Source organism: Salmo salar, chromosome ssa24 (assembly GCF_905237065.1).
Source record: "Salmo salar chromosome ssa24, Ssal_v3.1, whole genome shotgun sequence".
NCBI lineage: Eukaryota > Metazoa > Chordata > Actinopteri > Salmoniformes > Salmonidae > Salmo > Salmo salar.
Genome location: NC_059465.1, coordinates 13,933,434 through 13,958,723, shown reverse-complemented (window position 1 = coordinate 13,958,723; position 25,290 = coordinate 13,933,434). Strand labels below are relative to the sequence as shown.

The window sequence follows — 25,290 nt, the reverse complement described above, 5'->3', positions numbered from 1 at the left end:
TATTATAACCTCTAAATCTAAGGTGGTATTACACCAGGAACCAATAAATAACCACTGTGTTTGCATTCCTTTATTTTCAATTTTAAGTTTTTCCAATTGTAGAAAAATGTGTTGTTTGTGTGTGCGTGTGTGTGTGTGTGTGTGTGTGTGTGTGTGTGTGTGTGTGTGTGTGTGTGTGTGTGTGTGTGTGTGTGTGTGTGTGTGTGTGTGTGTGTGTGTGTGTGTGTGTGTATTTCCCTCCCTCCTACTCTCCTTTGACGAGGTCAGGGATATAATCACTGTAGCTGTCCCATCTGGAAATCTGAAAGTGAAAGAAACAATTAATTCATTTTTATAGTTACAGCGTCCTTAATTTGAGGTGGTTTATGCATTCAAACAAGATAATGTTACCTGGGGTCCATTCAATCTAAACTGAATAATGGCTCTGACTATGTTTACAAGATAATGTTAGTGAATAGTAGCTGTGGTGGCCATATACAGTGCCTTCAGAAAGTATTCACACCCATTGACTTTTTCCACATTTTGTTACAAAGTGGCTTAAAATGGAGTTAAATGTAATTTTTGTCAACGATTTACATAAAATACTCTGTCAAAGTGGAAGAAAAATTCTAACGTTTGTAAAAAAAATTATAAAACACACTGTCTCTTGATTAGATACAGTGTAAGTATTTGACCCTCAGAGTCAATACATGTTAGAATCCCTTTTGGCAGCAATTACAGCTGTGAGCCTTTCTGGGTAAGTCTCTAAGAGCTTTCCACACCTGGATTGTGCAACATTTGACCATTATTATTTTCAAAATTCTTCAAGCTCGGTTAAATTGATTGTTGATCATTGCTAGACAACCATTTTCAGGTCTTGCCACAGATTTTCATGCAAATTTAAGTCAAAACTGTAACTCGGCCACTCAGGAACATTCACTGTCTTCTTGGTAAGTAACTCCAGTGTAGATTTGGCCTTGTGTTTTAGGTTAGTGTCCTTCTGTAAGGTGAATTCATCTCCCAGTGTCTGATAGAAAGCAGACTGAATTTTGCCTGTGACTAGCTAAATTATGTTTCTTTTTTATCCTGAAAAACTCCCCAGTCCATAACTATTACAAGCATAACCATAACATGATGCAGCCATGTCATACCCATGACCCATAACATGATACTTTAGTGCCTTGTTGCAAACAGGATGCTTGTTTTGGAATATTTTTATTCTGTACAGGCTTCCTTTTTTCACTCTGTCTATTGGGTTAGTATTGTGGAGTAACTACAGTGTTATTGATCCATCCTCAGTTTTCTCCTATTACAACCATTAAACTCTGTAATTGTTTTAAAGTCATCATTGGCCCCATGGTGAAATCCCTGAGCGGTTTCCTTCCTCTCTGGCAGCTGAGTTAGGAAGTACGCCTATATCTTTATAGTGATAATTTCACCATGTTTAAATGGATATTCAATGTCTGTTTCTTTTTTACCTTCTTTGTGAGGCATTGGTAAACCTCCCTGGTGTTTGTGGTTGAATCTGTGTTTGAAATTCCCTGCTCGACTGAAGGACCCAACAGATGTGTGGGGTACAGAGATGAGGTAGTCATTCAAAATTCATGTTAAACACTATTATAGTTCATGTGACTTGTTAAGCATATTTTTACTCCTGACCTTATTTAGGCTTGCCATAACAAAGGTGTTGAATACTTGACTCAAAACATTTCAGCTTTTCATTTTTTTATTAATTTGTAAAAATGTCAAAAAACATAATTCCACTTTGACATAAGACATTGTGTGTAACCAGTGACAAAAAAAATCGAAATGTTATCCATTTTAAATTCAGGCTGTAACAACAAAATGAGTAACAAGACCAGGAGTGTGAATAATTTCTGAAGGCAACTGTATATTACTCTTATTCTATTCCTATGGCTCTGGCTATGTGCAGTACAGAAATCAGGTTGTGGATATCAGTCCTTTAGACTACAGTTGGGATAATTAGAGAATGTAATTTGAGTTCACCAGATTGTTATATGAAGTGTCTGTCTGTACCTGTATTTTCTATCCTGTTTTTTTGAACTTTTTCTTGAAGTCTTCTCATCAATTCCCTCTCATCTTGCATTTCTTTTATCTTCCTCGCATATTTATGCTGCTCTCTCTCTCTCTTTAGTCTTTCTGAGGGAATCGTTTGCCATCACTACAGTGCCTGTCACATTCTGTATTACATTTTCCAGTCTTTTTTTCTTTCCCCAGCTCCATCAAAGCTTTTACTCCTCCTTCATTCTCTCCTTTTCATCATCCACCTCCTTCACCCTCTTCTCTACGCACTCCCGCTCTCTCCCTTTCATTCTCTTTCTTTTCCTTCTTCACCAACTCCATCTCTTTTTCAATCTCTTCATACCACATATTTTTCAGTCTTCCCCTTCTCCTTTAATCCTTCCAACTCATTCCTCGATCTCTCCACCTCTTCCTCCCTCCCTCTCAATCTCATCTTTCTCTGTACTCTTCTCCTCCACTCTCAATCCAACTCTCTCCAGCTCTGTCTTCCACATCTGCCTTTATCCTCTTCAACTCCTCCATTTCCCCCCTCACTTGCTCAACCTCCTCCTTTTCGTCTCCTTATTCTCCAGCATCACCTTATTTAACATTTGCCCTCTCTTTCATCTTCTCCATCACTCCTTCCAACTCCTGTCTGTTTCTATCCACATCCGCTTCTCTCTTTCTGTCGATCTCCTGTCTCTCGTTTATTTTATCTTTTCTAATCAATTCTCTAAATCTCTCCATTTTGACCTTCCACTTTTCCTCTGTCCCCACCTTCACCTGCTCCACTTCCTTCTCCATTTCTACTGTTACCCTCTCTACCTCCATCTTCAGCTTCTTCTCCATATCCAACTTCGCCTGCTCCACCTCCCTCTTTTTCTTCTCCCCTATTGCTGCGTCACCCTCTCTGCCTCCACCTGCAGCTTCTCTTTCATATCCAGTCACACGCTTCACCTCCTCCTTCCTATGCCCAAACTCCTCTCACTCCCTTTCTCTCCATCTCTTTTCCCTTTTTAAATCTTCTCCTTCAATCCCATCTAAACACAGCAAAAAAAGAAACGTCCTCTCACTGTCAACTGCGTTTATTGTCAGCAAACTTAACATGTGTAAATATTTGTATGAACATTAAAAGATTCAACAACTGAGACATAAACCGAACAAGTTCCACAGACATGTGACTAAAATAAATGGAATAATGTGTCCCTGAACAAAGGGGGGGGGGGGTCAAAATAAAAGTAACAGTCAGTATCTGGTGTGGCCACCAGCTGCATTAAGTACTGCAGTGCATCTCCTCCTCATGGACTGCACCAGATTTGCCAGTTCTTGCTGTGAGATGTTGCCCCACTCCTCCACCAAGGCACCAGCAAGTTCCCAGACATTTCTGGGGGGGAATGGCCCTAGCCCTCACCCTCCGATCCAACAGGTCCCAGATGTGCTCAACGGGATTGAGATCCGGGCTCTTCACTGGCCATGGCAGAACACTGACATTCTGTCTTGCAGGAAATCACGCACAGAATGAGCAGTATGGCTGGTGGCATTGTTATGCTGGAGGGTCATGTCAGGATGAGCCTGCAGGAAGGGTACCACATGAGGGAGGATGATGTCTTCCCTATAACGCACAGCGCTGAGATTGCCTGCAATGACAACAAGCTCAGTCCAATGATGCTGTGACACACCGCCTCAGACCATGATGGACCCTCCACCTCCAAATCGATCCCGCTCGAGAGTACAGGCCTCTGTGTAATGCTCATTCCTTCGACGATAAACCCGAATCCGACCATCACCCCTGGTGAGACAAAACCGCGACTCGTCAGTGAAGAGCACTTTTTGCCAGTCCTGTCTGGTTCAGCGATGGTGGGTTTGTGCCCATAGGCGACATTGTTGCCGGTCATGTCTGGTGAGGACCTGCCTTACAACAGGCCTACAAGCCCTCAGTCCAGCCTCTCTCAGCCTATTGCAGACAGTCTGAGCACTGATAGAGGGATTGTGCGTTCCTGGTGTAACTCGGGCAGTTGTTGTTGCCATCCTGTACCTGTGTGATGGTCGGATGTACTGTTCCTGTGCAAGTGTTGTTACACGGGGTCTGCCACTGCGAGTACGATCAGCTGTTCTTTCCTGTCTCCCTGTAGCACTGTCTTAGGCGTCTCACATTACGGACATTGCAATTTATTGCCCTGGCCACATCTGCAGTCCTCATGCCTCCTTGCAGCATGCCTAAGGCACATTCACGCAGATGAGCAGGGACCATGGGCATCTTTATTTTGGTGTTTTTCAGAGTCAGTAGAAAGGCCTCTTTAGTGTCCTAAGTTTTCATAACTGTGAACTTAATTGCCTACCGTTTGTAAGCTGTTAGTGTCTTAACGACCGTTCCACAGGTGCATGTTCATTAATTGTTTATGGTTCATCGAAGAAGCATGGGAAACAGTGTTTAAACCCTTTACAATGAAGATCTGTGAAGTTATTTTGATTTTTTACAAATTATCTTTGAAAGACAGGGTCCTGAAAAAGGGATGTTTCTTTTTTGCTGAGTTTATTTTAATCATCTTTCTTCTAAATCGTCTCTCCTGTTCTTGTAATTTTCTTCCATCTTTCATCCACTTTTAATCTTTCCACTATGCTATTCTTCCTCTCCAACCTCTCTTTCTCCTTTTCCAAGTCACCAACTTTCTCCAATATTTCCAGCTTATTGCTCTTCTTCTCCAGTTTTTCTTTCTGCCAATCCAGACACTTGTCTTTCATCTGTACCGCCTCCCTCTGCTTCTCTCTTCTCCTTCCACACCTTCTGCTTCTCCACCACATTTCTCTGCCATGCCACCTCTTTCCTCTTCTCTCCCACCTTCTGGATTTTATCCAGCAGTTCATAGAGGGCCTTTATAGTGTCTTCCTTCATCTCCTTGTCCATAAGCTCCTTAATTCTCTCTCTCTCCTATTTCCCTCCTCAAGCCCTCTCACTCCATCTGAGGAACTGGTTAGCGGCGATCTGATGAACTGATCGGAGGAATCCCAGGTCTGTTGTGCCTTGGAGAACTAAATCTCTACACTGCTCCAGGACCACTGGTCCGGGGTTGACTCCATGTATGGTGTCAGCTGGTTTAGCTACTGGGAAAGCAAAATCAATTTTCCGAAGATCTATTCCATTGTATTCTATTGCATTCTAGTCTAATCTTGTCCAGTCCAGTCAACTCTAGTCTGTCCAGTTAAAATGAACCCATATCAAATTTACTCAACCTAATAAATAAAACGGAACCTATTTGACACAGTGATGTCTCCGGATGTGAGGAAACTCAATTTCTTCTCCATGGTGCCATCCTGGTTTGAGACAAAGTTCAAAGTAGCTTGGGCTGTTGCTTGTAATCAGCAGAGATCTGCTGAGTTCAGCCTTCACTGATTAGACAACCTCTCCATGAAGACCTTTATAGGATGATGGTCTCTGATGATGGAGGTGAAAAGTACATCTTAGGATATTATGTAGGCTACATGGGGAAAAATGTAGACTTTTTTACTAGAAGAGTTTAACTTTGAAGGAATTCAAAGTGAATTCTAGGGAGTGAATAGAATATATTTTGTAGGAATCAGAAATTAAAGGGGTAGCCTACTCCTGCCGTTCAGGTTCACTTATGCTTCTGCCTGTAAAACACACATCACTGCTCAGAAGACATTTTATGCAGTGACAAATTCTTCCGCAATCACTGTAACATGTATACAACTATCATAATAAGCCATTTAACTTAATGATATAGCCTACAAAATAAATAAATAAACGTACATTTCTCACTTCCTTCATCTTTTATGGACAAAAAAAAATAAGTCCCCTATAACAAAAATGGCTTCATTTCCACAATAAGGTATAGGTGTTTGACTATTACTTCCTTCCAAAGAAAATCCTCTTTACCCTCAGATTTAAATCATTAAAGACTGTATTTCGACATCTCCACAGGCCTTTCCCGATATGACATCTCCATAAAAAAAAGCATTAGACTCATGTATTGCGTCATATGACATTGAGAACCAGTTACGGACTGGGACCAGAAATAAGCCCTGGCATTTCTAACACACTTACCCATTTTATTCCTTGAGGCCCCCACACCAGCCCATGTTTTTCCTCAAGACCCCCACACCAGCCCAATTTTTATACAGAGAAGGAATAACACAACTAATCCTACACTACATACAGTCCCATCAGAAAGTATTCACACCCCTTGACTTATTCCACATTTTGTTGTGATCAGGCAAAATCCTAGACAAAAACCTGGTTCAGTCTGCTTTCCACCAGACACTGGGAGATGAATTCACCTTTCAGCAGGACAATAACCTAAAACACAAGACCAAATCTACACTGGAGTTGCTTATCAAGAAGACAGTGAGTGGCCGAGTTATGGCAAGACCTGAAAATGGTTGTCTAGCAATCACGAACAACCAGTTTGACAATTTGGAAAGAATAAATGGGCAAATGTGGCACAATCCAGATGTGGAAAGCTCTTAGAGACTTACCCAAAAAGACTGTAATCGCTGCCAAAGGTGCTTTGACAAAGTATTTACTCAGGGGTGTGAATTCTTACAGTACCAGTCAAAAGTTTGGACACACCTACTCATTCAAGGGTTTTTCTTTATTTGTACTATTTTCTACATTGTAGAATAATAGTGAAGACATCAAAACTATAAAACAACACATGGAATCATGTAGTAACTAAAAAGTGTTAAATCAAAATATATTTTATATTTGAGATTCTTCAAAGTAGCCACCCTTTGCCTTGACAGCTTTGCACACTCTTGGCATTCTCTCAACCAGCTTCATGAGGTAGTCACCTGGAATGCTTTCCCAACAGTCTTAAAGGAGTTCCCACATTTGCTAAGCACTTGATGACTGCTTTTCCTTCCAGAGAGACATCAGAGATTCTAACATTCTCTGTTTCACAGAAACATTGCTCACTCGGGATATGTTGTCAGAGTTGGTACAGCGACCCACTTTCTTCATGCATCGCGCCGACAGAAACAAACATCTCTCTGGTAAGAAGAAAGGCGGGGGTGTATGCCTTATGATTAACGACTCATGGTGTAATCATAACATACAGGAACAAGTCCTTTTGTTCACCTGACCTAGAATTCCTTACAATCAAATGCCGACCGCATTATCTCCCAAGAGCATCCTCTTCGATTATAGTCACAGCCATGTATACCCCAAAACCTCATTACGGCTTTATGCAATACATTGAGAGTTAACCCGACAAGTTTGAAATTAAGATTTGGTTAGCCGCTGACACCGACACCAAGTACATGCTGAATGGCTTTCCATATCTTGGAAAAGATCCACATTGGGCAGCAGGTGAGCGAGTGACAGAATGTGGTTATGAGGCTTGTGAAATCTTACATTGGCAAGAGGAGAAATATTTTATTTATCCGTTATTTTACCAGGTAAGTTGACTGAGAACACATTCTCATTTGCAGCAACAACCTGGGGAATAGTTACAGGGGCAAGGAGGGGGATGAATGAGCCAATTGGAAATTATTAGGTGACCATGATGGTTTGAGGGCCAGATTGGGAATTTAACAAGGACACCAGGGTCAACACCCCTACTCTTACGATAAGTGCCATGGGATCTTTAATGACCTCAGAGAGTCAGGACACCAGTTTAACGTCCCATCCGAAAGACGGCACCCTACACAGGGCAATGTCCCCAATCACTGCCCTGGGGCATTGGAATATTTGTTTTTTTTTTAGACCAGAGGAAAGAGTGCCTCCTACTGGCCCTCCAACACCACTTCCAGCAGCATCTGGTCTCCCATCCAGGGACTGACCAGGACCAACCCTGCTTAGCTTCAGAAGCAAGCCAGTAGTGGGATGCAGGGTGGTATGCTGCTGGCAAAATATCACCATAGACAATTTCTTTACTACAGTCTCATTGGCGAACAAGTTGCACCCGTCAAGGCCTAACGGTTCTAGTGTTAAGCATTGAAGGATGGCAAGGCACCATTGCATACATATACATTGGTATGTAAGTAATAAGAAATGTATATATACAACTGTAAATAAACTATGTGTTTTAAAATGTAACAGAAATAGTCATGTAACAGAAACACCTTTTAAAAGTTCAAGCATAAAATATAAAAAAAGAATCTGATACCATATGAAGTAAAAACATGAGAACTATTTCTGCAACTCACAAATCAACCTTATTAAGAGGCTTTTCACATAAATCCTACAATTTGTTGTGTTGTAAGACTTGTTAGAGCAAGTTGAGTCCTTATCAGCTGTAGTCGGAGTTAGCCCCCTAACAGTGTCCCACTAGTTTCTCATCTCATGACCCCGAAGGAGCTGAATAAGAAACGGAAAAGGGGCTGAAATGTAAGTTTTAAAAAGTCATGAATTCTGAGCACTTCATTTTCTAAGCAGTAATGTCTATAGTGAGCATTTTGCACTCGACTCCCACAGTGGAAAGAGGCAATGCAATCAGGCAATGTCATATGGAAGGAAGTTTTGACATGCCAGTTGATGACAATTCTAACGATCAACAACATATAAAATTATAGAATTGGAAACCCCATTTTAAAAAGGTTTTTGGCAGTGTCTAATCTCGGAACAAAATCTTGCGTGAAAGCTGGTCTCCGGCCAGCTACTGGATTTTGTACTGGGGAGTGTTAAGATGTTTGGCTTAATAGGAGTGGCAAAGTCCACACCCGCTCCTCTGAAATCCTCTTAACTGGTCTATGGGCCAAATGAACCCTGTGATTTGTTCAAATAATCAGTGAAGAAAAAACAAGCGCACCGGAAGAATTGTTCCTAGTAACCCTCATATCCCCTATGTTCCTGACAGACATAACTTTGGTTACGGGAAGTTGTGAGAGGCTATGCAATCTCTAATAGGATCCAACTGCTACTCCTACTGATATGGAGGGGGAGGTTGGGAAGCATGAACATTACACAGCACGATGGGGAACAGCACCTTTAGGTCAGAGGAAACTCTGACACGTAGACACACCTGCAGGAGAGGAGAAGAACAATAGAAGACAACGTCAGAACAGAAGCATTGGGCAAGTCCAATAACCAATCTAACCCTATGCTCGAGGAGATCTGAGAGGATTATATTGATGTGAGAAATATGCAAAAATTCCACCTGGGCTATCGAGAAGGCAAGGAGGGGCGATTTCCATATTGCTTAAACACGTCTAATCCTCTTAGGGCCCATATTCACAAAGAGTCTCAGAGTAGGAGTGCTGATCTAGGATCAGTTTTGCATTTCTGATCATGAATAACATTACTTGAAGCACTCCTTCCTGGAGATGCTTTGTGAATATTTTATTTTATTAAAACGGCATTGTTGCTTAAGGGCTTGTAAGTAAGCATTTCACTGTAACACCTGCTGTATTTGGCCATGACAAATAAAATGTGATTCGATTTGAATACGGTCCTTGATCTCCAAGAGTGCTTAAGGGGGGTCTGTTTTGAGATTGCCAGTAAAAACTGCATAATTTCAAGACGGATACCTACATCCACAGTGTAATCCAACTCCAGTATAGGACAGTTGGAGATTGTGAGAGCAGTTTTGGGAGGGATGGGAAGCATCATATTGCTTTAGACCTCAGAGCTACTGGGGTTGACCGGCTGACCATTCACTGAGACCAGGTTTTTCCCTCTGCATCATCCTGTTGCACTTGTTGTGGGTGTAAATCATCTGCTTCTGGATGCGGGTGGCATGTGGAGTCACCGTCTGAGATGAGCCATTATTAAACTCAGATTATTTTCACCATCTACAGAAAAAAGGGGATTCCAAATGTGAGAAGATGTCTGTTTATTTGAGTGTAAAAACTTGACAAGAAATTTCTATTGAGTCTGTTTATTTGCCTATAGACAAGAGTATGCTATCATTTTGTTCACCGGTAACTTTGTTCACACACAGCATTTCTAGCTAACTTTCTGACACAATTATTCCTGTGTCCACAAAGAAAGACCCACTTCCCGTTTCGTTACACTTCGTGCATAGAATGTGAGCTCACAAGATGAGGATGGTTGAAGGCTTGTAAATACAACAATGCCAAAGGAAAAACAGTTTCAGGGCTGGAACCCCTCTAAGGAAGTTTGTTATTGTTTATTGTTCCAGTACCGGGGACAAAGCCATTCCTCTCAGTGTGGACGGTCATTGAGATGGACCCTGAGGCACACCAGAGGCAGCACAGGGTCTTAGTGTTGCTGCCTGCCAAAGGAGCCTGGAACAACATACAGGTCAGGGGTCAGGTTAACTGTCCTCATTAGTAGACTTCTGATCACAATGACTGCATCCCAAATGGGTCCATATTCCTTATTATAGTGCATTACTTTAGAACAGTTAAAAATAGTGCACTATAAGGAATAGGGCGCCATTTAGGGCTCAAACAATGTTACAGCTCTGTGCTCATACTGTATGATTAATGATATAGGCCTAGTCATTATTCTGATAATATGCGAAACTTGTGTGAAATATATTGTGAAACATAGCCATACAATTTGTATGGCAACCAGAGACGGTGAAGTGGTCTCTTCAGTTCCTGGTTGGATTCCAGGCTGCATCACATCTGGCCGTGATTGGGAGTCCCATAGGGCGGCGCACAATTGGCCCAGCGTTGTCTGGGATAGGCCATCATTGGAAATAAGAATTTGTTCTTAACTGACTCGCCAAGTTAAATAGTGTGGGCGTAATACCCCCTAAAAAAATCTGTGGCCCTTGGGCTGAATATTATAATTTTACATTTTAGTCATTTAGCAGACGCTCTTATCCAGAGCGACTTACAGTAGTGAATGCATACATTTCATACATTATTTTCCCCCGAACTGGTCCCCCGTGGGAATCGAACCCACAACCCTGGCGTTGCAAACACCATGCTCTACCAACAGAGCCACACGGGACCACTTCCCTGCTCCTGGCTGACGCAGAAGTACCTCTCACTCAAATGGCTCTCCGTCAAGAGATCAGGTCTTTCTCACAGGCTACAAGTGAAGACCGACATCTCCGGGACGCAACTGCATGGGCCCTTATCAAATTCCAAGGCGCATATTGACAATATTGAAAGAACTGTCCACATTTACTTTTTCGCCAACAAGATGAGTAGACCTAACGAACAACTTTCCTTAATATAAATATAGTAGGCCTAGCCTATAGAAAGCTGATGGGATACTATTTGTAATAGAGGCCATCAAAACTATTGTTCTCACGCAATTGCATAGCTTATAGAAATGTTAGGCAACATGACTCATGAAGTGTTTGATTAGATTGTCGATAACATTTGCATTGATGTCAGAGTGATTAGAGGGACAATAGAGTGCTGAGTACCAGGCAGTTAGCAAGTTTGGTAGGCTACTAATGATCATCAGCAGCATCAGAGCTTAGAGAAGCCTAATTACCTTGACTAAACGGTCACGTGGAATTTGACTGCCGTCATGACTCGTGACTGCCAGTTTGGCAGTAATATGGTCACCTTAACTTCTATGGGCTAGGTGGGATGTCACCGTCCCACTCTATTCAACAGCCATTGGAAGAGGGTGGCGCAAAATACAAAACCTCAAAAATGCAATAATTTCAATTTTTCAAACATAATTTTACACCATTTTAACCTCTCTAGGGTAGGTGGCACCAAATCGTCCCACCTACATAACAGCCAGTGTAATCCCGTGGCGCGTTATTCAAAAACCTAAAAAATGCAAAACTTCAATTTTTCAAACATATGACTATTTTACACCATTTTAAAGACAAGACTCTCGTTAATCTAACCACACTGTCCGATTTCAAAAAGGCTTTACCACGAAAGCAAAACATTAGATTATGTCAGCAGAGTACCCAGCCAGAAATAATCAGACACCCATTTTTCAAGCTAGCATATAATGTCACATAAACCCAAACCACAGCTAAATGCAGCACTAACCTTTGATGATCTTCATCAGATGACAACCCTAGGACATTATGTTATACAATACATGCATGTTTTGTTTAATCAAGTTCATATTTATATCAAAAAACAGCTTTTTACATTAGCATGTGACTAGCATGTGACTAGCATTCCCACCGAACACTGCCGGTGAATTTACTAAATTACTCACGATAAACGTTCACAAAAAGCATAACAATTATTTTAAGAATTATAGATACAGAACTCCTCTATGCACTCGATATGTCCGATTTTAAAATAGCTTTTTGGTGAAAGCACATTTTGCAATATTCTCAGTAGATAGCCCGGCATCACAGGGCTAGCTATTTAGACACCCAGCAAATTTAGCACTCACCAAAGTCAGACTTACTATAAGAAAAATGTTATTACCTTTGCTGTCGTCAGAATGCACTCCCAGGACTTCTACTTCAATAACAAATGTTGGTTTGGTTCAAAATATTCCATAGTTATATCCAAACAGCGGCGTTTTGTTCGTGCGTTCAAGACACTATCCGAAAGGGTAAATAAGGGTGACGAGCATGGCGCAATTCGTGACAAAAAAAATCTAAATATTCCATTACCGTACTTCGAAGCATGTCAACCGCTGTTTAAAATCCATTATTATGCCATTTTTCTCATAAAAAAGCGATAATATTCCGACCGGGAATCTGCGTTTAGGTAAACAGACGAAAGAAAATAAAGCATTCGGTCGACTCGGGCACGCGCCTAAGCCCATAGTACTCTGATCGGCCACTTGCCAAAAGCGATAATGTGTTTCAGCCAGAGGCTGCCTCGATATCGTTCAGCTTTTTCCCGGGCTCTGAGAGCCTATGGGAGCCGTAGGAAGTGTCACGTTAGAGCAAAGATCCTCAGTCTTCAATAAAAAGAGCCAAGATGAAACAACTTCTCAGACAGGCCACTTCCTGCATGGAATCTTCTCCGGTTTTGGCCTGCCATTTGAGTTCTGTTATACTCACAGACACCATTCAAACAGTTTTAGAAACTTTAGGGTGTTTTCTATCCAAAGCCAATAATTACATGCATATTCTAGTTACTGGGCAGGAGTAGTAACCAGATTAAATCGGGTACGTTTTTTATCCGGCCGTGTCAATACTGCCCCCTAGCCCTAACAGGTTAAAGACAAGACTCTCGTTAATCTAACCACATCGTCCGATTTCAAAAAGGCTTTACAGCGAAAGCAAAACATTAGATTATGTTAGGAGAGTACATAGCCACAAATAATCACACAGCCATTTTCCAAGCAAGCATATATGTCACATAAACCAAAAACACAGCTAAATGAAGCACTAACCTTTGATGATCTTCATCAGATGACACTCCTAGGACATTATGTTATACAATACATGCATGTTTTGTTCAATCAAGTTCATATTTATATCCAAAAACAGCTTTTTACATTGGCGTGTGATGTTCAGAACATGCATTCCCACCCAAAACTTCCAGTGAATTTACTAAATTACTCACCATAAACGTTGACAAAATGCATACATTATTTTAAGAATTATAGATACAGAACTCCTTTATGCAATCGCTATGTCAGATTTTAAAATAGCTTTTTGACGAAAGCACATTTTGCAATATTCTGAGTACATAGCTCAGCCATCACGGCTAGCTATTTTGACACCCGCCAACTTCGGGGCTCACTAAACTCAGAATTACTATTAGAAAAATGGTATTACCTTTGCTGATCTTCGTCAGAATGCACTCTCAGGACTGCTACTTCCACAAGAAATGTTGTTTTTGTTCCAAATAATCCATAGTTATAGTCCAAATACCTCCGTTTTGTTTGTGCGTTCAGGTCACTATCCAAAGGGTAACTCGCGAATGCATATCGAGACAAAAAAATTCAAAATGTTCCTTTACCGTACTTAGAAGCATGTCAAACGCTGTTTAAAATCAATTTTTATGGTATTTTTCTCGTAAAATAGCGATAATATTCCAACCGGACAATAGTGTATTCATTCAAAAAGGAAAAGAAAAAACAGCATGGTCACGGGACCGCGCATTTCCAATCTCTTAGTCACCAGGCAGACCACTGACAAACTGAGCTACCATACTCTGCCCAGAGACAGGAGACGCCTCAATCCGCTTTCTAAAGGCTTTAGAGAGCCAATGGAAGCCTTAGAAAGTGCAACGTAACCCCAGGGATACTGTAGTTTCGAAAGGGACTAGAAAGAAGAACTACAAATTCGCAGACAGGCCACTTCCTGCTTGGAATCTTCTCAGGTTTTGGCCTGCCATATGAGTTCTGTTATACTCACAGACACCATTCAAACAGTTTTAGAAACTTCAGAGTGTTTTCTATCCAAATCTACTAATAATATGCATATACTCGTTTCTGGGAAAGAGTAGTAACCAGTTTAAATTGGGTACGTTTTTTATCCGTCCGAGAAAATACTGCCCCCTAGCCCAGACTGGTTAACAGCCCTATCAGTGGTTTCAAGATTGTATCCGCAAATATTTTATGACCTGATCATAGCGAAAAAGCAAATACTTTTGCATTTCCCGCTGTGTAAGGGACAGATCTAAAACTCATAGAAATTGTTGCATGTTGAATTTATATTTTTGTTCAGTATAGATTATGTAAATGTCGACAAACATAAAATACATCCCTCCCTACCTTGTAGGCTTACCCAATATCGAAGACTTCACCAATTGCCGCCTCACAGTTTGGATTGATTGATTTTATTTGTCCCCAAAAAATAAAATGCATATACACAAGTAATTATAAACATGACTGGGATTGAACAATAAAGTTGGGGACTTATTTCCATTGTGGTCCCTACATTTGCTGCAGCATATGCTACTGTAATAAGGACTAAATGCGTGTCTAGTTTACACATCTCCATCTGGCTTTCGGAGCACTGTCAGTCTTTCTCTCTCTCTCAATCCATTTCATTCAAATTACATGTCCCATGTGGCTCAGCTGGTAGAGCATGGCACTAGCAATGCCAGGGTTGTGGGTTCGATTCTCACGGAGACCAGAACGAATGGAAATGTATGCACTCACTATTGTAAGTCGCTCTGGATAAGAGCATTAGCTAAATGACTAAAATGTAAATACAAAATAGATAATCCTGTTCAAAATTGATATATACATGTCCTAACCTACCCCTTTCAGGTAATAAATAAAATGCAGTTATTAACCTTATAATTAGCTAACAAATGATGGGCTATGCATAAGCTTCTAATTTACAGCCTCGTCTCTTGTGCAATACATACCATGCTCTCCGCTGGCCTCTCTCCTTAAAAAAAGCTCTTGGAGTCCCAGGAAAAGCTAGACTAGAATATCTTGCTGGAAGAATTAATTTTTTTGCATTTTGTATACTAATATTGGAAGAGGGTTGCAAGCTTGTTTGCTGAATGTTAAATACAGCAGCCAATAGAACTCATGGCCGCCGGCCAGGAAGTTTTAAAGAAGAGAGAATGCGGGATGGCGGTAGGCTGTAGCAGTTATTTGTTTAAACCCGTAACCATTCAATCTTTGTGAAGAGAAAAAGCCATGTGCATCTTATTCTAGTCATATAATTGTCATTACAAAGCATGTCATTACAAAGCATGTCATTACAAAGCTGAAGATCAGGACAACTAAGAATTTCATTTAACTGCTGAAAGCAAGGAAAGAATGAAGCAACAATAGAGAAAGAGGTACACACAACATTTGGGGAAATATTATGAAAAGTATGCACGAGTCAGCCTACTAATTATAAAAATATAAAATAGGCCCTATTATGTGTCCAAATTAAAATCAAATTCACGAGCCTATAAATTGTACATTTGTAGGCTATGTATTGGATAACGGCACAATAATTTCGGCTTTTTTTGGGCATGGACCCATACTGTTTTATTGTAGGGATCATAAAATGTATTTCATGTATGGTTCTTCAGGCTCAGGTAGCATCCGACTTGAATTTTCATGCCAATCAAACCTCTATTCAAATCCAGACATATGCTTTAGAATGACACTTCCGGTTTGGGCGGGAAATACCAGGTTACACAGGAGAAAAATTATTATTGGATGGAACATTTATAAAATGAAGGGAAAATATTCAAACCTAATATGTAGCTTATTCTTTAGATGTTTATAGTGAATGGTGAACCATCATGTGCAGGCATAATCAAAGTGACACTGGACTAGCGCACTTTCCACTGTCTTTAGGGTGTCTATAGCTAGGTTTCCATAAAATTGGCAACAGATTTTCATGCGAATATAAAAAAAATCTGCATATAAACAATATGATTATTCCAGGATTTCCTTTAAGAAAATTTGGAGCCGGACAACGTGACCGGGAAGATTTTAATTTACTGGACAATTGAGAAATTTACCGGACATCCATATGCATTCAGATCTGACTTGGCGCAGCCAGTTCCATCAATAAAGGAGGGATATTGGCTAAATGAGCCACATTTACGTGTCCTTAAAATAGCCTATAAAAGAATGACAAAAACACTATTCCTTGTGTTGATGTGTAGCATACGCGAAACTTCATAGCCTATTTTTCTTCTTGTTTTTTAGGCTACTTTCCTAAAACAATATATATATATACACACGTCAGAGATTTGAGCACTAAACGCATTAATATATATAAGAAAATGTCCTATATAAAAGGAAAAGAAGCTTAGGCCTATCCCCAGAGAGATAGAAATACACAACAGTGCATTCGGAAAGTATTCAGACCCCTTGACTTTTTCCACATTTTGTTAAGTTACAGCTTTATTCTAAAAATGATAAAAAAATGTTTTACCCCCCTCATCAATCTACACACAGTACCCCATAATGACAAAGCAAAAACAGCTTTTTAGAAAGAGAAATATCACATTTACATAAGTATTTGGACACTTTACTCAGTACTTTATTGAAGCACCTTTGGCAGCAATTACAGCCTCGAGTCTTCTTGGGTATGACACTACAAGCTTTGCACACCTGTATTTGGGGAGTCCGGGCTCTGGCTGGGCCACTCAGAGACTTTTACCAAAACCACTCCTGCGTTGTCTTGTGTTCTTAGAGTCATTGTCGTGTTGGAAGGTGAACTTTTGCCCCAGTCTGAGGTGCTGAGCGCTCTGGAGCAGGATTTCATCAAGGAGCTCTCTGTACATTGCTCTGTTCATCTTTCCATCAATCCTGACCAGCCTCCCAGTCCCTGCCACTGAAAAACATTCCCACAGCATGATCCTGCCACCACCATGCTTCACCGTAGGGATGGTGCCAGGTTTCCTCCAAACGTGACGCTTGGCATTCAGGCCAAAGAGTTCAATCTTGTTTCTCATGGTCTGAGTCCTTTAGATGCCTTTCGGCAAACTCCAAGCGGGCTGTCATGTGCCTTTTACTGAGGAGTGGCTTCCGTCTGGCCACTCTACCATAACGACCGGATTGGTGGAGTGCTGCAGAGATGGTTGTCCTTCTGGAAGGTTCTCCCATCTTCACAGAGGAACTCTGGAACTCTGTCAGAGTGACCATCAGGTTCTTGGTCACCTCCCTGACCAAAGCCCTTCAACGATTGCTCAGTTTGGCTGGGCGGCCAGCTCTAGTAAGGGTCTTGGTGATTCCAAACTTCTTCCATTTAAGAATGATGGAGGCCACTGTGTTCTTGGGGACCTTCAATGCTGCAGAAATGTTTTGGTACCCTTCCCCAGATCTGTTCCTCGATACAGTCCTGTCTTGGAGCTCTACAGACAATTCCTTCGACCTCATGGCCTGGTTTTTGCTCTGACATGCACTGTCAGCTGTGGGACCTTATATAGACAGGTGGGTGCTTTTCCAAATCATGTCCAATCAATTACATTTACCACAGGTGGACTCCAATCAAGCTGTAGAAACATCTTAAGGATGATCAATTGTAACAGAATGAAATTGAGTCTCATAGCAAAGGGGCTGAACACTTATGTAAATAAGGTATTTCAATTTATTTTAATAAATTAGCAAACATTTCTAAAAACCTGGTTTTCGCTTTGCCATTATAGGGTATTGTGTGTAGATTGATGAGGATTTTTTATTGCTGTAATCAATTTTAGAATAAGGCTGTAACGTAACAAAATGTGGAAAAAGGTAAGGGGTCTAAATACTTTCCGAATGCACTGTATGCCGGCGGCTATGACACCAGCATGCATTTCTTTATGTTAGATTGCTACTGCGTCTGCTATGCAGATAGAACATTTACGAATTAACCTCCTGTAAGTCTATCAGAATATTTTGTATAAAGATGGGCCTTATATTGTTAGATTATAGGAGTAACTCTGGTAGGTCTGAAACATTCTTCCTCGCCTCAAGTTCAATTGTTGGAGTCAGTTTGAGCACCAGTGCACACTGCCTTCATATCATAGGCTTGCAGTAGCTTAAGCTTAATAATAGCCACACCACACCTTCACAAAAGTTTATAAAAACATTATTAGGGTAATATCAAAAGTAAGTCAAGCCATTGTTTATAGGGAATATAACAATATTGTGGCAAATACAGCATTATAGTTGGAACTTAAATTTGGCCAAAGAAAATGTCTCCACGGAATGTAATAAAACATTTGCGAACTGGTTTAAACTTTTACAAAAGTTTTGAACAGGCTATATTGCAGCAATTACCATCCAAGGCAAGTGCCTACCATACCCAACAAATGACAGAAATAGGCTAATGTTATTTATTTTACATCAGACCTACTTATAATATTAAACTATGGAGCACACAATTAAAAATGCATTTAATTTAGCCAATAAAAATGTCAACAGGACAAAATATGTTATGCATATAAAAATTTAAAAAAAGATAAATAGGCTTATAATAATAACAATGATATACAATAATAATAAAAAGATTATAAATAAATATTAGTTCCAAAATTGCATCCTACCTGAATAAGGAGTTGCACAGTAGCCTGCATTTATTTGGCTGTGCCAATGTTCTTCTCATCTTCCACTACAATATTAAAACATTAAATTACCCTTATAGGCTTTTCACTATAGGCACACTCTTTTTTTCCTCTAACTTTGGTTTTATCTCAATGAAAAAAAGGCCTCCAGCTTAACAATCAACAGTAGCCTAGGACAAGGCTCTGCTCTCTCTCGCTATCTCCTCAGAAGCAGGGTCATGTGCTCACAAGGCGTGAGAGAATGGTGCTGAAGCGTGATTTTGGGGTGTAGGCTATGATAGACAATTTGGCCCGCTACAATTTTATTTATTGGCATTTAATTTTTTTTAATCAGCCAAAAGCCGCATCTACTGGCTAAGGGAAATGCTCATGCATTTTCACCATCAGAGTTGTTTTTCCATCAAATTGACTTGTTGCAGATAAAAGTCTGTGTGTAAATACGTAGTGTACGGAAAAATAACTTGAGCATAAATTCCCATGTACAGAATAAAACAAATACAAGTTCAATGGGTTTCCACTGCATTTTCAACTCTAGGCGTATTGATGGTTTTGTCACAAAAAAATGTTGCGTAGGTATAGTGAATGTGCACTCTAGCCAACAGCTTGCAGATTCAGTGCAGGTATACCCTACTACATGAGAATATTACGGACAAAAGTGCAAGACTACTTTTATTGTCAAGATTGTTATTTATTTTGTCAAATGGCAACCAAGCATCGATCATCATGTAAAATGGCGCTGGAAGAAATGGCAGCAGTTTTACGGGCGCCAAACCAATTGCGCTATTATGTGTTTTTGTTGCGTTATTTGTAACTTATTTTGTACATAATGTTTCTGCAACCGTATCTTACGGCAAAAAATAGCTTCTGGATATCAGGACAACTGTATAAGGAAATAAGTAAACAGAAAACCACTCACCCAGAGGCGGCGCTCCTAGTGGCCAGAGACTTTAATGCAGGCAAACTTAAATCAGTTCTACCAAATTTCTTTCAATATGTTAAATGTGCAACCAGAGGGAAAAAAATTCTAGATCACCTGTACTCCACATACAGAGATGCGTACCACAACTATATCCTTCTGATTCCTGCTTACAAGCAAAAATTAAAGCAGGAAGCACCAGTGACTCGGTCTATAAAAAAGTGGTCAGATGAAGCAGATGCTAAACTACAGGACTGTTTTGCTATCACAGACTGGAGTATGTTCCGGGATTCTTCCGATGGCATTGAGGAGTACACCACATCAGTCATTGGCTTTATCAATAAGTGCATCGAGGACGTCATCCCCACAGTGACTGTACGTACATACCCCAACCAGAAGCCATGGATTACAGGCAACATTCGCACTGAGCTAAAGGGTAGAGCTGCTGCTTTCAAGATGCAGGACTCTAACCCGGAAGCTTACAAGAAATCCTGCTATGTCCTGCGACGAACCTTCAAACAGGCAAAGCGTCAATACAAGGCTAAGAATGAATCATACTACACCGGCTCCGACGCTTGTCTTATGTGGCAGGGCTTGCAAACTATTACAGACTACAAAGGGAAGCACAGCCGCGAGCTGCCCTGTGACACGAGCCTACCAGACGAGCTGAATCACTTCTATGCTCGCTTCGAGGCAAGCAACACTGAGGCATGCATGAGAGCATCAGCTGTTCCGGCCGACTGTGTGATCATGCTCTCCGTAGCCGACGTGAGTAAGACCTTTAAACAGGTCAACATACACAAGGCTGCGGGGCCAGACGAATTACCAGGACGTGTGCTCCGGGCATGTGCTGACCAACTGGCAGGTGTCTTCACTGACATTTTCAACATGTCCCTGATTGAGTCTGTAATACCAACATGTTTCAAGCAGACCACCATAGTCCCTGTACCCAAGAACACAAAAGGCAACCTGCTTAAATGACTACAGACCCGTAGCAGTCACGTCCGTAGCCATGAAGTGCTTTGAAAGGCTGTTAATGGCTCACATCAACACCATTATCCCAGAAACCCTAGACCCACACCAATTTGCATACCGCCCAAACAGATCCACAGATGATGAAATCTCCAGTCATAGACTGTTCTCTCTCTATCACCGCATGGCAAGAAGTACCGGAGTGCCAAGTCTAGGACAAAAAGGCTTCTCAACAGTTTTTACCCCCAAGCCATAAGACTCCTGAACGGGTAATCAAATGTCTATTTGCATTGTGTGCCCCCCCCCCCCCCAACCGCTCTTTTACACTGCTGCTACTCTCTGTTTATCATATATACATAGTCACTTTAACTATACATTCATGTACATACTACATCAATTGGGCCGACCAACCAGTGCTCCCACACATTGGCTTACCGGGCTATCTGCATTGTGTCCCGCCACCTACCACCCGCCAACCCCTCTTTTACGCTACTGCTACTCTCTGTTCATCATATATGCATAGTCACTTTAACCATATCTACATGTACATACTACCTCAATCAGCCTGACTAACCGGTGTCTGTATGTAGCCTTGCTACTTTTAAAGCATCGCTGCTGTTATTTTTCACTGTCTTTTTACTGTCGTTTTATTTCTTTACTTACCTATTGTTCACCTAATACCTTTTCAGCACTATTGGTTAGAGCCTGTTAGTAAGCATTTCACTGTAAGGTCTACACCTGTTGTAGTCGGCGCACGTGACAAATAAACTTTGATTTGAATAAAACCCTCTATATTTATTGAAAGGAGCATCAAACTCATCACTGTGCACTTTCACCACCCTGTGAAGTTCATCATAATTTACTTCATCTGTAGCCTGAAACTGCATCCTTTCCCATGATGTCGTGACATTTTTTATTCAACATTTGGGCTACTTTACAGCATAAAAGGGTTTGATGGAAACCTGGTTCATGTCAAGCCATTTTGAGGATGCTGGAATTATATTTGGATGAATGTGAGCATGCCTACGGAAGACTTCTGAAGTAGCCTAATCAGATTAAAACATTGTGACTGGTTTTGTTTATGCCACATATAAAAATGTAATACATTTCAAAAGTGAAATGATAAATATTTAAGCTATATTGAAGCTTAGGTTCTAGGTACGCGAGGTACAGCTGTTTGGATTGGAGAGGAGGCAGAGCGTGTTTTAAGCTTTCCTGAATAACTGGGCCTGCCGGGAGCATTTGTGGCCACATTATTATAGGACAACTTGGGAGAATGATGATCTGAAACAGACTGTGCATTCAGTATCAGAATTAAAAATACAGCCAGACTGGCCTGCTGTGCCTTTCTAGACCTTATAAACTGTTGTAAGTAGACCCACAACTGATTCAAATCGAATGAAACATTCAAATCACAGGGCTTTTGCACCATTATTCAAATGACATTTTCACCTCAGCCTAGAGTAGAATTTTTACTCACTTGAATACAATAATGCAATTATTCAATGCATTGTGATGTTGTCAGTTAGCCTAGTTAGGATACGTGTACTGTCCCTAAACAAGATCAATAGAGGAGCTTTTTGAGCTGTGTGTTTCATGTCTTCACTGTTCTTTCATGCGCAATGATGCACCTGGCCTGTCCACGGCCTACAGTATAAGCTACTCCTAATTGTACTTGTCAATTCATATTGAAAATTGATGCAACTTTGAAAATTTATCCGAATTCAATGTCCGGAAAATACATATTTTCAACTTTAATTCAGAACTGATTAGGAACCTGATTTCAACATCCGGAAAATACATATTTTCACCATTCATTCAGAATCTAAATAGAAAATAAATATTTTAGACATATTTTCAAAGTCATTATTTTTCTTATTGGGACCATTTTACTTTTGCGAGGGTAGCCATTTTTGTTTTGCCTAGGGCAGTAGAATGGCCAGGACCAGCCCTGAATATGAGTAGTCACATATCAAAAGTGAGTCAAGTGGATGACCTATTTCCACAGGAGGGAATTATATGAGGATGACATTTAGCTCAATGACACTAGGTTGGCCAGTGCCCAGGTAGGTTCAGATAGAGATGCCCTTACCAGAAGATGTGGTTGGTTGGTGTCTATGTAGGTGGCAAAGTTGAACTCTGTCTCAAACGCCTTGGTTAGATGCCAGGGCCTGTGTATCTCCACCTTCATGGAGTAGATTATACTGCCATGCGCCCCATGGAAAGAAGAGGGGAAGTTCCTGAATGAAAATAAGTGCAACAATAACGGTCAGCAGACCTTGAGCATGCAACAGTGAATAAAACAAACAACTAGCGTACTTGACTTCATACAAACCCTTGTGGAATTTGGCATGTGAACGGGTACACATGGGTTCTTGGTTGAAGTGTGGTGTTAGGGACCACAGAAGGTGGAAAACAAAACAGTTAACGATTTAAACACCACAGTTATGATCATAACTCCAATATGATCACAGATACACGGAGGCGGGCGCGCGCGCGCACACACACACACACAGGTGTATCAGATTACTTTGTAGCTACCGTTATTTTCTTGCAATACGACTTGAGACGTTGAAGAATTCCAGCTTTGCCGAGTGGACTCGGGTCGTCTTTGTGTTGTCCACTGTACCTTTGCTTTCCCATTAAATGTCATTGTTATGGAACTGAACTTTGTTTTCTTCGAAAGATGAAAATAAACCTGACCTGTCATCGTCTCCGCTCGAGAAAGTCACTCTCGGATTTAAAGCGTTAAAATGTATAGTACTTTTTTTTATTTAAGTTTATCCAAATATTTAGCACAATTAAAAATATAAATTGCTAGAGGCTCTATGTTTTAGTTCATTGTAACAAAAATTAAAAATGTTGAATTGTCTCACGAAGAAAAAGCAACAATTAACGTTACAGTGCTGGGTGTCGACAGTTTAGATCAGACAGGGAGGGGCGTGTCGTGGTTCTTCTTGAATGGGAATTTTAACCCGTTCACTCAATCAATTTATATCCAAAAACGTGTAACAAGTGCCATCCCACGGGTTAGTTAGTAATGGCGATTTCGTTGAGAGTATCATGATTTAGAGATGCAGACACATTTATTAAGGTCGATTCACTAACAATTACAGCCGAGTACAAATAGCCACAGCGTAAGTTAGAGCGAACTCTAACTGTTAACCATAGCTAGCTCAGTTTTTCCATCCTTCAAAACATCATTCGTTCCATCGAGAGCAGCCGAGTGAGTATTTTGAGTGAAATGTATGCACTTCACACGCGCTGGTCAATTTATGTTGTCGAGCTACGGTGGTTTGATTTGCTTTGTTTGTGAGAAGTTACAGCTAAGTTACTAACAACTCAAACGTGCACGGAGAAAGCCAAGACACACCTTCCAACTCGATTGCTAACAGGTGCCCTTCACCAGAACAGCTAACTACTTCGGCCTGGAGCTGTCGACACTGGGCTGCCGCTAGTGGGCTTCTTCTTTATGGCGTTGACATAGCCTAGGCAGCCGCTAGTGGGCTTCCATAAAGATAGTGGGCCACTATCTTTATGGAAGCCCACTAGCGGCTGCCTAGGCTATGTCAACACCTGGGCCTTGTTCAGTAGGACACAATGAGAACATTCATTCAGATAGAAATATAACCGACAGACATGCATTTGACATGTAGAGTAAGGAATATTTTCATACTGCATATGGAATTTACTATACATGTCAGAGGCGTGTCTAACACAAAATACACTTCATGACAAAGTATGTGGACACCTGCTCGTCGAACATCTCCTTCAAAATCATGGGCATTAATATCAGTGGTGTAAAGTACTACTTAAGTAGTTTGTTGGGGTATCTGTACTTTGCTATTTATATTTTGGACTAATTTTACTTTACTACATTCCTTAATAAGAAAATATTGTACTTTTTTACTCCATACATTTTCCTTGACACCCAAAAGTACTCCTTACATTTTAAATACTTAGCAGGACAGGAAAATAGTCAAATCCACGCATCAACCAAACATCTCTACTGATGTCTGAATGTTGTGGCTTTTCGTAAATGAAAAAATAACAAGAAAATGGTGCCATTTGGCTTGCATTATATAAAGAATTTGAAATTATTTCTACTTTTACTTTTGATACTTAAGTATATTTTAAACCAAATACTTAGACTTTTACTCAAGTATAATTTTTACTGGGTGGCTTTTACTTGAGTCATTTTCTATTAAGGTATCTTTACTTTTACACAAGTATGACAGTTGGGTACTTTTTCCACCACTGATTTAATATGGCGTTGGTCCCCCCTTTGCTGTTACAACAGCCGCTTTCCACTAGATGTTGGAACATTGCTATGGGGACTTGCTTCCATTCAGCCACAAGAACATTAGTGAAGTCGGGCACTGATGTTGGGCGATTAGGCCTGGCTCGCAGTCGGCGTTCCAATTCATCCCAAAGGTGTTTGATGGGGTTAAGCTCAGGGCTCTGTGCAGGCCAGTCAAGTTCTTCCACACCGATCTCGACAAACCATTTCTGTATGAACCTTGCTTTGTGCATGAGGGCATTGTCATGCTGAAATAGGAAAGGGGCTTCTCCAAACAGTTGCCACAAAGTTGGAAGCACCGAATCATCTAGAATGTCATTGCATG

General features: G+C 40.8%; 1 long non-coding RNA gene across 4 annotated transcripts; it reads right to left on the bottom strand.

Annotated features, from left to right (window-relative positions):
- Positions 1–7,798: 7,798 nt before the first annotated feature.
- LOC106585062 (uncharacterized) lies at positions 7,799–24,148 on the bottom strand. Of its 4 annotated transcripts, XR_001323900.2 has the most exons (6): positions 23,207–23,477; positions 23,001–23,039; positions 22,758–22,905; positions 10,104–10,206; positions 9,491–9,750; positions 7,799–8,981 (listed from the first exon to the last, which is right to left on the bottom strand). It is a non-coding gene; the product is annotated as an uncharacterized lncRNA (long non-coding RNA). The 4 variants fall into 4 exon arrangements; XR_001323901.2 differs by lacking the exons at positions 23,001–23,039; positions 23,207–23,477 and adding an exon at positions 24,039–24,148; XR_006761872.1 differs by lacking the exon at positions 23,001–23,039 and having other exon boundaries at positions 23,207–23,472.
- Between the last annotated feature and the right edge of the window lie 1,142 nt (positions 24,149–25,290).